The sequence below is a fragment of the Etheostoma spectabile genome, unplaced genomic scaffold, assembly GCF_008692095.1.
Source record: "Etheostoma spectabile isolate EspeVRDwgs_2016 unplaced genomic scaffold, UIUC_Espe_1.0 scaffold00569327, whole genome shotgun sequence".
Taxonomy (NCBI): Eukaryota; Metazoa; Chordata; class Actinopteri; order Perciformes; family Percidae; genus Etheostoma; species Etheostoma spectabile.
The window spans coordinates 1-14,337 of record NW_022605063.1 but is presented as its reverse complement, the minus strand read 5'-3'; the positions used below and the strand labels follow the sequence as shown (position 1 = coordinate 14,337).

Below are 14,337 nucleotides of genomic sequence, written 5' to 3'. Positions count from 1 at the left end.
ATAAACAAGCTTTTCAGTGGCTGGATTGCTGATGGAGGAAACCCATACTGGCACTATCATAGAAGTGTTGGAAGATGTGTCCTCAGTATCCACATTAAGTGACATTGTCAAAGCCGGTTCATGTGGTACCATGGTTTGAGTTTAACGCTGGTGTGGCTTTAGTGTAACTGTCATCATGGAGACAGGTTGGGTGTCTACCCTGCAGGTTTCACATGAGTGTCTGTGACGGCAGTCTTTTGCATTATGGCCTATCTTGAGGGCAACCATAACACAGTCTTTTTTCTTTCACATATTTCGTCTTTCATCCAAAGAATTATCTTTAAACTCAGGACAGCTGTGTAAGCGATGTTTGTTGTCTTGACAGAACATACATGGGTTTAAACTGTCCTTGAGTGCACTGGGTATCAATATTTGTAACTGTCTGTGTATGCAGCACACTGGATTTAGTCCTATTATCTTTGGGATAACGCCTTCTGTAGGTGACTCTGAGGAGCGAAGGGCTTGAAAGGATGTTATCGGATTACATGCAATTTCTGCTTCCATTACACATGAAAGTAACAAAATCCTGGAAGCCTGGAAATTCCAGCTTGTCTTTCATGACTTGAGTGACATGGCGGTTCCATCGTGCAGCTGCCCAGTCCGGTAACTTTTGTATGAGTTTCTGATTTTCTTCACAGTCGTTCAAAATGTCAAGGCCTTTGACGTGAGGTATGGCTTCTTGACAAGCATGTAAGAAATCAGCAAATGTTCTAACTCCTCAGCATCTTTGGACTGGATCTTTGGCCAGTTTGCCAGTCTTTCCCTAAATGCTCTCTGTATAGTGAATGGCTGGCCGTATCTGTGGTTTGAGACGGTTCCATGCATCTTTGTAGGCCTCATCATCATTTCTGTAAAGATGCCATCAAGTGTCTTTCGAGCTGGGCCCCAATGTATTTTCTCAAATAATGTAACTTATCTGCTGATGAGATATTCTTCTGTCTATGAGTGATATGAATGAAGCCTTCCACTCAATGAACTGAATCGGGTCACCAGTAAATACAGAGGTTCAGGCATTGGGAGTCTGTTAGGGCTATTGTGTCTTGCACCGCTTGAGCAAGATACGAAACATCTGTCTGTGGAGGCAGTAATGCTGTGGAATATTAGTAGGCTGCTGCATGACAGCTGGGTAACAGGTGCTGGATGACAGCGGCGTTACAGGTTGCTGCATGACAGCTGGCGTAACAGGTTGCTGGATGACAGCTGGCGTAACAGGTTGTGGATGACAGCTGGCGTTACAGGTTGCTGGATGACAGCTGGCGTTACAGGTTGCTGGATGACAGCTGGCGTTACAGGTTGCTGGATGACAGCTGGCGTTACAGGTTGCTGGATGACAGCTGGCGTTACAGGTTGCTGGATGACAGCTGGCGTAACAGGTTGCTGGATGACAGCTGGCGTAACAGGTTGCTGGATGACAGCTGGCGTTACAGGTTGCTGGATGACAGCTGGCGTTACAGGTTGCTGGATGACAGCTGGCGTTACAGGTTGCTGGATGACAGCTGGCGTTACAGGTTGCTGGATGACAGCTGGCGTAACAGGTTGCTGGATGACAGCTGGCGTTACAAGTCGCTGGGGGAACACATGTTGAGACCCTTGAGGGTTATGATCAGGGGAGCTCACGCCAGACTCCAGCAATACTTCCTGATTGTAAACTTCCAATCTAGCTCGAGCCACCTTAACATCCTTTTCTGCTTTTAGTCTCTCCAGTTCACGCTTCTGAAGTTCAAGTTCTTTTTTCTGCTGTTGTTCTAGGAGCTGAATCCTTTCTTTCTGTTTCCTCTTGCAGGACCACCTCATACTCTGCTTCTTTTGCTGCTAACTCTGCTGCAGCATCAGCCCTTTTTGCTGCTACAATGGAGCTCATGGAGGGTGGCTTGATTTACAGCTCGAGTGTTTACTTGAGGGTGAGGCTGTAGAACCAGAGATAGAGCGGGCATAGTCTCTTTTAAGCAGCCACCAAGATGTTGTTTACAGTTTCACTGTTGAAATCTCCGTCTATGCCTGCTATCCGTTCATAGGCAATTTTAACAATGTCTTTTGTCACTGCCTCACAGGCATCAATACGACGTCTTGTTTCCCCGGATGGAACAAGGTGTGCTCTAATTTCCACATAAATGTTAATGACATTGTCCTTAGCTTTCTCCAAGGTGTCTATTAGAGCTGCAATCCTCTCTGGTAAGTCAGTCTTTAGCTGCTCCTGGCCTTGCGTGCTTGGGTTTTCCACTGTTCGTAAGATGAATGAGCCTTTTCTCCTTTTTGTGAGCCTCTTCTTTCTGAAAAGCAAGCATCTTCTCTGTGTTATTCCGTGGACGACCAGAGCGGCGAAGTCCTCCTCTTCGCGCTGACTGAAAGGTTTCCGTTGCCTGGTCTGAGTCCACACTGTCTAGTGGTAGATATCCAGATGCTTCCATTTTGTGAGTGAGTATCACAACCTTAGACCATAACATCAAGTCCTGTTGCAGTCATCGTTCATTTCCATCAGGAGCATATTAGGACTGATGAGGTAAGCTCTTACTGTAGCGTCCCCGGCTGAATAATGGTCTGGCTCTTTATTAACTGATGATTCAGGAATCTTTATTGTGCTTTTGCAACATTCCTTATTACAGATTGGAACATCTTGAATCACCGTAGAGCTGCTGAGAAAAACATGAAAAAACCACAACACCTTCACTTTACATTCATTCGCTTAGTATGTATCTCAAGTGACAGGCTAATGGCAATATGCTACTGTTAGCTTAACTTGCAAACTTGTATTCTCTAATCTCTGCAAAACTACAAAACGGTACACAACAAGTAACTCAGACTACACAAAGTTGTAACATAAATGAAGTGTAAAACTAACATACCTTGTGCCCTAACAGCCAGGTGCTAAACTATATTATGTATGCCTTCGTTCGACCGCTTTTCCTTTTCGTTTTGTGGCCGTACATTTTACTTCCGGTTTCGGAACTTTCAAAATAAAAGCATTAGCGTCGGAAAATGACAACCAGAGAAACACTATTAACAAGTGCTGCGTTTGAGTGAAGTGTTTGAAACCTGGATGAAGCACGATAACCGCAAAGGGAGGCAAAAAAGATTGGTTTAGCGAACATGCTTTTTACAGTGGGGAAGAGAGGGGCACTCCCTCTTAGCTTCCAGCGGGAGAGAGATAATCTAACCTGTCTCATAGCAGCGAGAGAAATGTGGAAGAGGAGGGGAGGCTCTCAGGCATCAGCTCTCTTGTCGGCTAAGACTGCCTCTCCTCTGAATTCAGCTCCTCAGCCGGCTTGCCCTGAGCCATGTTTCACTCGCCCTGTCCTTTATAATTAGGCACACATAGTTCAGAGTGGAGGCTCTTCTAATTGGACACCCATCTAAAACCACACAGAGTCCAAGCTGCCGGCCATTGACTGGCTGAGCCTGTCTTCCAACACAAAGCACAGGCTGGTTGGCACAAGCTCTGACAGCCCGGGGGACAGATCTGTCAGGCCTGTGTGTGTGTGGTGTGTGTGTGTTGCGTGTTTAGTCAGAGGTGGTGCTTGAGTCCCGGCCCGCCTGTCTGTGTGCGCTGGTCAATGTCAGAGTCCACAGTGTTCCTGTGACGAGAATCTGGCAAGACAGTTGCGAGCCCTGTGTGTCATTAACACGGCGAAAGTCCCCTGGGGGGTGATTTGCACGGTCAGCTCTCCATCAGTACCACTGCTGGGAAACTTCTCTCAGAAGCCCGTCCATGCAGAACACAGCACCAGACCAGAACTGGTTACACCAAACGGACAATTTCCATTTGAAATATGGATAACACCTGAGGAAATGTCTGTCTCTTTAGCTACTAAATACTCCACTATGTGCACCAGCTAGTTGCTAATTTTGTCTGTCGTCTGTTGGTGCTGAGCAGGTAGTATAAAGTTTTTAGAGCTTTTTTATTGAAACTATAATATTATTTTTGTTAATTACAATTTCAACCAAAATAAATACAGTTTTCTTCTATCATTGGTTAGATGCTTTTAGTAGATAGCAGAAAATAATTCACTACACATTGTACAGTGTATGATTGTGTATGTGACAAATAAACGTGATACATTTGACAAACAAACACAGAGGATATGGATGCTGATTTTTTAGTAAAAAAATACATTTAGATTTTAGTTGGGCTTTAAACACAATGATAAATGCCATCTGGCACTTATGATTTGCCGAATGTTACTTCTACTCCCCTCGATTTTTCTCAGCATAATACCATTGAGGATTTTAGCCTGTGCAGTGGAGGATGACTTACTGGTGCAGGCCGTGTCAGGAGGGTCGCTGTCAGCGCGGTAGAAACCATTCTGGCAGAGACAAATATTGGCTCCTCGTGCACTGGTGCGACTGTTGGCTGGGCAGGGAACACAGGATCCCTCCCCAAATTTGGATTAAAGGTCCCAGGGATGCAAGCTGGATGGGCGGGAGAGAAAACAAAAGGACAATAAGAACATAACACAACTACTGTGTGCGCTTGTCACTTATCTAAAGACAAGAGGCTGTCACATCTGTCACAGAACAATAACTGTTCCTCTGAAGTATCTGCAAAAGCTCAAGATTTATGCTAAAAATGTTGATAGGTATGTGAGAGATGTCAAACATTAAGCATAAGGTCTTATCTATATATTTGCATGTGCTCTTTCATTTTCACTCTCTCCGCAGGTGACATTAATCTACCAAAAAGGGAGTTGGGATGAAAGCTAAGTTTCATTTTGAAGAGAAGGGAAAGGAGGATGAAGATAGACTGCTGACAGGAGATAGCTGTTGTCAAACAAACAAGGATGGAGAATGCTTCTGAGAAAAAGGAATACACTCTCAACCATCAATCAGTGTCAGTTGCATCCTCAGATCTTCAAACCACATGGTTAATACAAACAAGGCCTCCACATGCATGCAAAACAACTTCATTATTAGCCAATAAATCAATTCAAATGAAGGGACATCAAATCAGACGTAAATTAGCTGAGGAGGGTTATCAGAAAAGTATACAAAGTGCGGTAATCTTAGACGATGTGTCCAAGCGATTGATTTGAATTCCAAAGTGTCACGCTAAAGGTTGGCTGATATTGAGTCTTAAGGATAAACCAGCATAAGCCCACACTAAAGAAGGATTCAGATAAAGGGGATTAACAGCAAAAGGTCTGGATATATCAGCCTCCAGAGCCCCACATTTTACTGTTTGCCACATTCCTAACTGGTGGTATAAAAGTGGGGTCTCTGGGAAACATCTGTCCCGTCAGCGTGAGGGCTCAAAAAACCAGCCAGTGAGACAGAGAGTGTGATTAACTAGTTAGGATAAGTGGTCTTCCCGTTTGAACTCAAGTTCCACCCTAATTTCCAACAATGGCACTTTTAGGAAAATCAGCACTACTAATGGCCCAGCATTGTAGCCATAACACTGTGCAATAAAAAGCCAAAGACGATAAGATGAAAATGTATTTTTTTCTCTCGTAATTCACAGAGACCTTTAGGCTCTACACTCTCTGATTTATTTTCTTCTATTACACAGTGCATCATAATTTTCTTTTATTTGTTTGTTTTCCTCGCCTCTTTTCGAGAGGGCGCTGAATCACCCCACTGTCTTGCTTCAATCCATTAACCTCTTTGGAGGGCACGATGATTCTCTGTTTTCGATACACTAATGTTTTTCTCTCCCCATCTATTGCTCTCCTCTTCTTTGATCCTCTTTTTTTCCACTTCTCTCTATCTGCAGTGTTTGGCTGCGAGCGTGTGGCCAGACTTAGGTAAGAAATGAAATGTCTGAGTGATTAATGTTAGCGTGGCAGTGTTGGCTCACGTTGGTCTGAATGGTGTTAATGAGTGTTGCCGCCTGTAGATTAACTAACGGAAGGCTGTGGAGGAAATTACACTTCCTCATCGCAACCACTGGCTGAAGCCCTCGAGAGCTTTTCATCAAGCATTGGCGGCAAGCTTTTAACCTTGAGCCGCCAAATGGCAACGAATGAGCTCTCCAAACATGTTAGACACTATGTCTCACGCCCAGGTGAGAGGAAGCTTCGCTTATCTGTCTTTGACTTCCTGCAGCCCCCCCTCCTTTTCCCTTCTTCTCCTTTTGGCTGCTGTTACCATTCCATCGTTGGCAATTCACACTTTTAACTCACACTATCTCTCTTTTATTTTTAATATCTCTTTTCTCTGTACTCCAGACAGCATTCCCTTCTACTATCTGCATTTTCCTTGCACAAATCTATTGGCTCTCTATTCTGTGCCTTCCCGCTATCTTTCTCTCCCGTCCTGCTCTCGCAATATTTGTATGCTGCTGCTCTCTGCAACACCTCATTAATTCATACTCGCCTCCACCCTCCTTCACCCTCTTTCAGGAGCCACACAATAAATGCAGAGAAGAGGGCACAGACTGAGGTGACTTGCACTGAGCATATAAAGGAGGTTTGTTTAAATAAAAGTACAAATGTCTTGATAAAAACACATACCCTGGCACTGGGTGCCATCAGCAGAAGGTTCAAAGCCTGCGACGCAGGTGCACGGAGCCCACGGGAACCATCCATTCGCCGTCCCCGTTGCAGTACAACTTCAGAGGGACGGACACCTCCATAGCGTTGGTCACACATGCCCCAGGAGCAATTACTAAGGAAGTGGCTTCTGCCCCTGTAGCAGTCTCAGGGAAGACAGCAAAAATTTGCAATAGTGGTGGAGCACTTCTTGAAGAAAACCCTGACTGAGATGAGAGACATGCAGGCGCCCAGATCCTGGAACGCCAGGTAGAAGCCGGCCTTGGAGAGAGGGCCAAAGCTGCGCACTTTGGTTGGATCCTGCCCGCTCCAGGAGAGAGAAACTCTCATCTGGGGCAATAGTATCCACCTTCACATAGGGGTTCTCCCTCCACAGAGGGCTGGCGTCTGTAGCTGTGTCCCCCTCTGACTCGTAGTAAAACAGATTAAAGGTCTCTTTGCAGGAGCCGGGGATGTGGGAATGCTGGCACAGTCACGGACAGAGAATTTCAGCTCCACGTAGACGCGCAGCACGCCCTTGCGGGGGATAAAGTCCGTCCTGAGCCAGTTTGTTCTGGTGGGCTGTCGGACATTACACACCTGGTAGGTTCTGATTGGGCTCATGGAGTCGTCGTAGCCGCTAACCTCCTCCCACTGTGGAAACAACAGAGAGACACTGTGACAAAGGAAGAGATGACAGCAGTGAAACTGGACCAACAATGTTCTGTAAGCACTGTGGGCAATCGATAAAGACAAAGCAGAGAAGAATCTATTGCTTTTATATACGACAACAGTTCTGTTTGTCATTTAGACAACTTAGCTACAGCACAATCTCGCTCATCCAATAGGTTGTTAATTAAAGTAGAGTAATGTTAAACGCGGTGCATCCTAATGCAAACCATTCAAGCATAGAGGGCATCCGAAGCAGCAAAGTGACGTTGCTATGAAGAGAATATAAAAATGCAACACATGCACACACACATTCCCACAGCGTGGTGTGTACATGTGGCCTGTGAGGAATAATTTGCAGCTAAAATGCTTCTAATTACATGAATCATTCAGAAAATTCCAATCATTACAGGCTATTAATAGAAAACATTTCCTATTAAAATACATTTCACGCATTATGCCTGTTTGACTAACAGTCCCGGTGCTGATTACGTGTTGAAGGTTTGGAATAAGACGGATGTTTTGCAGCTAAGATTGTCACAGATGTGTTGGTTAGACCTTTATCAATAGATGCTCACACCTATGCTAGGCAGTGCTCATACTGCTGCAGTGCAATCAAGAGATTTGGTTTCTATATCATATAATGTGTTATGTGTGCTGAGAGAGATGAGAGCATACAACTGCACACTTTAAATGGAAACTTTCCCCCATACATCTATAATGCAAACAGTGAGTTACTTATTAAAATGGCCATTTAAATGCAATGCTGTCAGTGTGATTGCACTGTGGCAGCACTCTGAGCACTTCAGGTTATGCAATATATGTATATATATATTTTCCCATGCCTACACATAAAGCCTGAGAGAAGATGTTGGCATATGTTGTGGTTAATAAACCAGGTAGACTGTCTGCATAATGTAGCTTTAAAAATAATCATTTAAGGACTAACGTGACATGGACATGACTTCTGTCGTGTGTGTAAATATAGCATCTGAACCATGTCAATGTATAGCTTTATATGTTAATGGAACTGGTCTTTATATAGGGTAACTAACATTATAGGCTATGATAAATGGCTTCAATGGTCATAAAATTTAGTCCATTAGGAAATAACCTTGTGAGAAGTCAATCTTTTTAGATTTTTTTTCCTAATTCCCTCTTGGACAGAATGCTTCGTTTCCATAACAAATGAGCTTCCCAGAAATTGATTATTTCAACTGGAAGAAAATAATGCATAACTCATCTCACGTCTCTGAGCTCCTGTGCAATTTATTCCCAACGATGAGCCCAAGAGTCAGCATTAGATGTCGTAAATCACCAGCAACATGTTGATGCATACCTGACAAATATGATAATTGCCGGCTCCCAAACGTATGGGATTGTCAGGTGTGAAGAGGGGCTGCCTCGCCAGTCGTGACAATGACTTCATGGATGCTAGGACATTCAGAGCCAGCCCTTGTAGGGTGAGGGAGAGGAGGGCTGCCGAGATCGTCTCCATGGAAACCTACCATTTCCATTGACTGACTTTGCGCTCACGTAGCGAAGACAAATTACACTGGCCAGGAGTGGGGGAGTCTGTCAGGCTGTAAGCCCTGGGGTCAAATTCATGTTGTTTTATTTTCTCACCATTCTATAGGGGGTATCAACTGAAAACCTTAATTTCTCCCTGTAATGCGTCCTGGGCCCATACTATAAAGACACAGACACATGCTTTCAATTATTAGGCTCTCTATCCTGGGGAGACATGCAAGGTAGAGCCTACCTAATAGTCCTTGCCCACGGTGGGGACTTGCTCTATAAAATAATAGTCTGCTCACTTGTTTGTTTAAAGTATGATATTCCTTTGTCAAGCTTTTTACATGTTCTAAATACTGAAAATCTTTGACATTTTTCCATGCAATGTCACACAGTGTGTGTCTCATTTGCGTTTTAGTACCCAGGAAAGCAAACATACACTGCAAAAACAAAGATATAAAACAGTAGGAGGTGTGCTGTTCAAGGCAGACTGGGCCCTATTAACAAGCAAATGGAACAAATGTTGTTTAAATGAAAGAAAAAAGGAAAACAAAACATGCTCACACACAACTCACCCCACTCTCTGGGAACGTGGTCCATGCCAGCTCTGTGGTTGCCCACCGACTGTCCATAAGGGTTTCTGCAAATTAAAAGTAGAGAAAGGTTGACAGACCGGAATTAAATAGCATGAGGGGGCAAAAACAAATTTTGCATCATACTGCTATTATATACAAATAGCATTAAGGAGCACACACAAGTTCCCTCTGTTTGCAAAGGTTCCAGGTAAAACTTCCTCTCCCATTTCTTTCATATCCTCCACTCACATGCACTCACTTTTTGAAAGCACTGACAATCATTGCAAATCTGGGCGCCTAATTAAGGATCTCTCTCTTTATTATCTCTCTCTGTCTCTCTCTCTCTGTCCCTCTCACTCTGTCCCTCTCTCTCTCTCTCTCTCTGTGTTTGGCATCTGCAAATGCACTCCCTTCAATATTCATTTGTGGAACTAAGAACAAAGAATCTCCAAATGCCTTGGGAGGTAAATATTCCATTAACCAGCACTGGTTAAGAGAGGTCATATAAGCACAGAGAAATTTAATAGATCACATTTGGGGGGGTTACCAGAAACACCATAAATGTGACGCCTCTTGACTCAGATTTGACAAATCTAAGTAGACAGTTGATCTAAGCAGGTATTTTTTTTTACCTAGTTGTTTACAACTTTGCGAGGAGGTGAGAGCTGCGGACAATCAGAGGAGATTCAGAGAATTAACAGCAGGATCAATGAGCATTGTTGTCAGGCTGTCAATCAGTCGTCACCTGATTGGTGGTCCAGCGAGTTCATTACACCTCAGAAGACTCAACCCCTCTCTCTGGGTTCTAAAAATTCAGCTGTGGTCGCGACTCCATTGTTCTGTTGTTGTTAGCCCATAATTACTGAAACAATGACGCTGCCTTTATTGGAGACTCAATGACACGATGCCTGCTGTGCGCCATTTGCACAAGTCGTTGATAGCGGTGCTGAAGTAGGGTTTGAGAGGTTAAACAAATAGCATGTGTAGAACAACAGCAGAGACATGGCACTGTTCTGTTGGTAGAGGTTCTACTTTAAATACAGTAAAGTAAAGAGTTGTCCTTGGCTTGTGTGTGTCAATAATAGAAGTTTGATTAAGTGGATAGATCACTGGTCCATTTGTAGCTGCTGAGCTGGAGATAAGAGCAATGTTACAGTCTGCGCTGTGTGTCATTAGAGAAACCACAATGGCTTTTCTTCTTTTTAGAGGACAGAGAACAGGGATCTGTACATCCAACAGAATAGATTATATCTGTGTTCAAATAGTGCTGGTCACGTTCACAGTGCAGTGTGCAGTTATAGCAAGATCAAAAGCAAGTAGTAAGACTTCCTATTTCCATGTTTTAGTGCAAATTAACTTAGCTGTGTGTTAATGGAAACAAGTTGACAAGAGATGATGACTGGTATTTAATGTGCAGTACCAAACTACGTACGGAATGTTCTCAGAGCCTTTTGTTCCCCTTTAAAATGATGTTAAGTCTGACAAGTCAAGGTCCACCTTGCTAAGCTGAATAAAAAAGCATTAATTGTTATAATATGGGTACAAAACACATGCTGAAAGGAATAGTTTAAAATTTTGGGAAACCGTTTTTATTATTAATCACTGTCATGTCTGCTAAATATAAAGCTAATGCTGGGAGAAGACTTATCTCAGGGTACAACTGGAAACAGGGAGTAATAACTAGCCTGGTCAGCTAGCTGACAAAAACAAAAACCAGTGTAAAAACAACAAATCACCGTTTTATGGGGTTTATGACCAACTGCAGGCAGATTTTGTTCCCTTTGGAGCGAGCTAGGCTAGCTTTTCCCCCATGTTTCCAGTCTTTGTGCTAAGCTAAGTTAACCAGTTGCTGGCTCAAGCTTCACATTTAGCTGACAGACATTAGACAGACATCAAACCCTCGACAAGAAAGCAAATATTCATATTTCCCAAAACTTTTCCTTAAGCATGATTCATTAGGATATAAAGCATTAATTAAGGTGCATTAGGTAAGATAAATAATTATAAAACTAACTTACTGCCATATTTTCTGAAACTGTCCCTATGTTCCAGCAGAACTACATGAAGCAGGTAAAATCTCGCTCCTCTGGCAACACCTACAGCTGTAGTGGAGTTTGCAAAATTCCACCGCTTCCTGTTCAGATGCTCTAATCAAGGCCATGGGGGGTGTCTAACTGCGTGTCAATCACTGTTCATGCACAAGCATTCATTCTCCCTTGTGGGGGGAGGGGCTTAGGGAGAATTTGGGCTTTAGCAGAAAGGGAGGGGGGGGGGACGGCACTAAGAAGTTGTCGATGTACAAATCTTTGGCTAAGTCCTGGATCGTCACAATCCTATCTACAGCACCTTTACTGCCAAATGTGTTTCTATACATTTCTGTTTTTCTGTTTTTGGGGCTTTTTTATACAGAAAATGGGGGTGATGGAGAGGGGGGATGACACACAGCAAAGGGCCACAGGTTTACAACTTGTCTCGCATTGCAAGACCTATCAGCACAGTGCTGCAGAGTAAGGTCTGGCTCGACCACACATACATTCCAGGGTAGGAGAAAAAAAACGCTCTGTGTTGTCTGCATGTCTTAATAGTCTTGGGCAGCGCTAAGCTCCGGGCGCAGTGACATTGCCCCGGGAAAATGGTCTTGAGAAGGAGCCTGTTTGGGTAGAACATTTGGCCTCCGCAAACTGTTGACACAATACATTATTGTTGTTTAGATGTGAATTTAATTTAGCTGGATGTATGGTTAAACATTCTTACCATAATTGCCGCGTGTATTTCAATCGGTCCCATGTAACATTCTAACGTCCCAGTTAGATAGTACGCAAACGTTTCGCCTCCTGATTGGGTCTTATCGGTCATGAAATCTCGTTCTCTTACTCTGATCTTTGCACTAAGATACTAACGTTACCATGGCAACAGGCAGAGTATACAATACGTACACTTTGGGCTCAAAACTACACTTAAAAAAACAATCGTAGCAATGTAAATGTAGCCTGAGAACAGCAACACACAGAGAGCGGAAGGCAAGGGACATCTGGCAGAACGGATATGATGAGTCAATTATCCTGGACATACTGTCGTTAATCCAGACTAGCAGGATGCAAATCCAGGCTCAAATTTGCCTTTCTAGGATGGCGAAGGAAGCCCTGCCCTACTCTACCTCTATTAGCTTACCCTGGTATTCTTACCCTTAACCTAACCAATCTCACTCCTCATGCCTATACCTACCCAATCAACCAACAATGGAAACGAGTAGAGTACTAGCTACTCAGAGGCAGAGCATGCAGCGCATTCATTCACCATCCTAGGAATTGCAAATTTGCAAACCTGGACCACTGGCAACGACTCAGCCGACATGGGGGCGCTCGCCCTATTGGGTGAGCTAGAGGTTGCACTACCAAAAAACCGGTTAAGAAATGTTTATGTTATTATTATTAATTATGAATGGATTGTCTATTACCAACATGCAGCAACATGTGGATGACTTACAGTTCATAGAAAAATCTTAAATTTAATGAGAAAAAGCACAGTTCTGTTGTCAAGCTGCTTAAATGTGTGGCTCTAAAAAGTGCCTTCCTATGTAACTGGATTCCAGCTAATTTGGTGGCACATAAATTAGAGAATGAATTACATTTGAATTAACGATCATTAGTGAAGATCCATTAGGAATGAACTAATCACACCAAATTCATAGTCACTTGATAATTTCTTAATGGTGAGCATTAGTTAAGCATGTGATTTGTAACCAGAACACTTTTATGTGCAGAAGAAATGAAAAGTATATAAATAAACATGAGCAGTGATTCATAATGTAAAAATAATTACATTCAGAGAGGAATAAGTGTCTGCCTTGACAATGGAGAGCACGTTTATCTGTGCATATAACAGAAATATTTTCCCACAAAGAAAATGTTATTTACTGATAAAGCTTTAAATACCAAAGCAACTTGGGTCTTCTGTACCTGTGTGTGAGGAGGAGCGACGACAGCAGTTAACAACTTTGTTTGTCGAGCCCAAATACACAATTGTGAACAAGGTTGTTTTACTGATTAGCACGATTTGAGCCAGAGAGGAGGAACTAATCAGCGGCAGTTGTCTGCTTGGCTACACTCGGCCCTCTGGACTCACAGCTGAGTGAATGCACCGGACTACAGGCTGCTGATTTGCCTGCCTTGGGTGTCTGATCCGGTGCTTCGCCTTTTCCCTCTTCTCTCCCTGATGCCCAGAGGCAACAGAGACAGGTTCACTCAGCCTCAACTAACACAGGCCCGAGCTGATGCTCCTTTCAACAGGCTTCACCTCACACTATGCAGGGGCAGCAGGATGACCATCCTACATCTGTAAAAAAAACCAAATTCAAGCCCCTGTGATTCACTCTGCTGAAGCATTCCTAAGCAAGATACTAAATTCCTGGCAGCATGAAAGGTGCTTTTTTCCGAACATGACCTTTGACCTCACCGTGGAGCAAGAGAAGACACAATCTCGACAAAGAATAACTGCACTTTTACAAAAATGTATAACCAGCTGAAGCACATGACAATGTATCCTCAAGCTTTACATCTAAGTCAAGGCTCATGTGTTGCTCTAACACTCAAGTTCAGTGTGAATAACGTTATTGTTCCCAAACAACTCCATTCACCAAAGTGTGATATCGTCAGCTCACTCTAAATCCTAAAAACCGGTTAAGAAGAAAAAGATCCCATTTGTTCCACAGTTCTCCCCTCCCTGTTCAATTTACAGTACCTTTGAGATCGCCACGCTGCTATAACTCAAATCCAGAAATCTCCCCATCTCCCATAAAACTACAGCAGCAGTGGAGTCATTCTGCCTCTGGGGTAAGAAAACAATGCTGCAGTGGGAAGTTTAGAGCATCACCACACGTGGCATTTACTGCTTTTTTTTGTTTTTTTATCACCCCGCCGGAGCCAAAATGCACACAACTTTGCATTCCCAGTGCGCTTTGGGAGCTCGCACATGCTAATGTTTATTCACTTTGTGAGAGCGGGTCATGAAAGGGAGGCCTCGCCTGTGTACTACACTGACACTCGCTGCAACAAGCAAAACATATGAAATATTAA

The 14,337-nt window shown here is 43.5% G+C and overlaps 1 pseudogene; it reads right to left on the bottom strand.

The window, feature by feature from the left end:
- Positions 1-1,981: 1,981 nt before the first annotated feature.
- Positions 1,982-9,323, bottom strand: LOC116684778 (ephrin type-B receptor 3-like; annotated as a pseudogene).
- Positions 9,324-14,337: the final 5,014 nt, after the last annotated feature.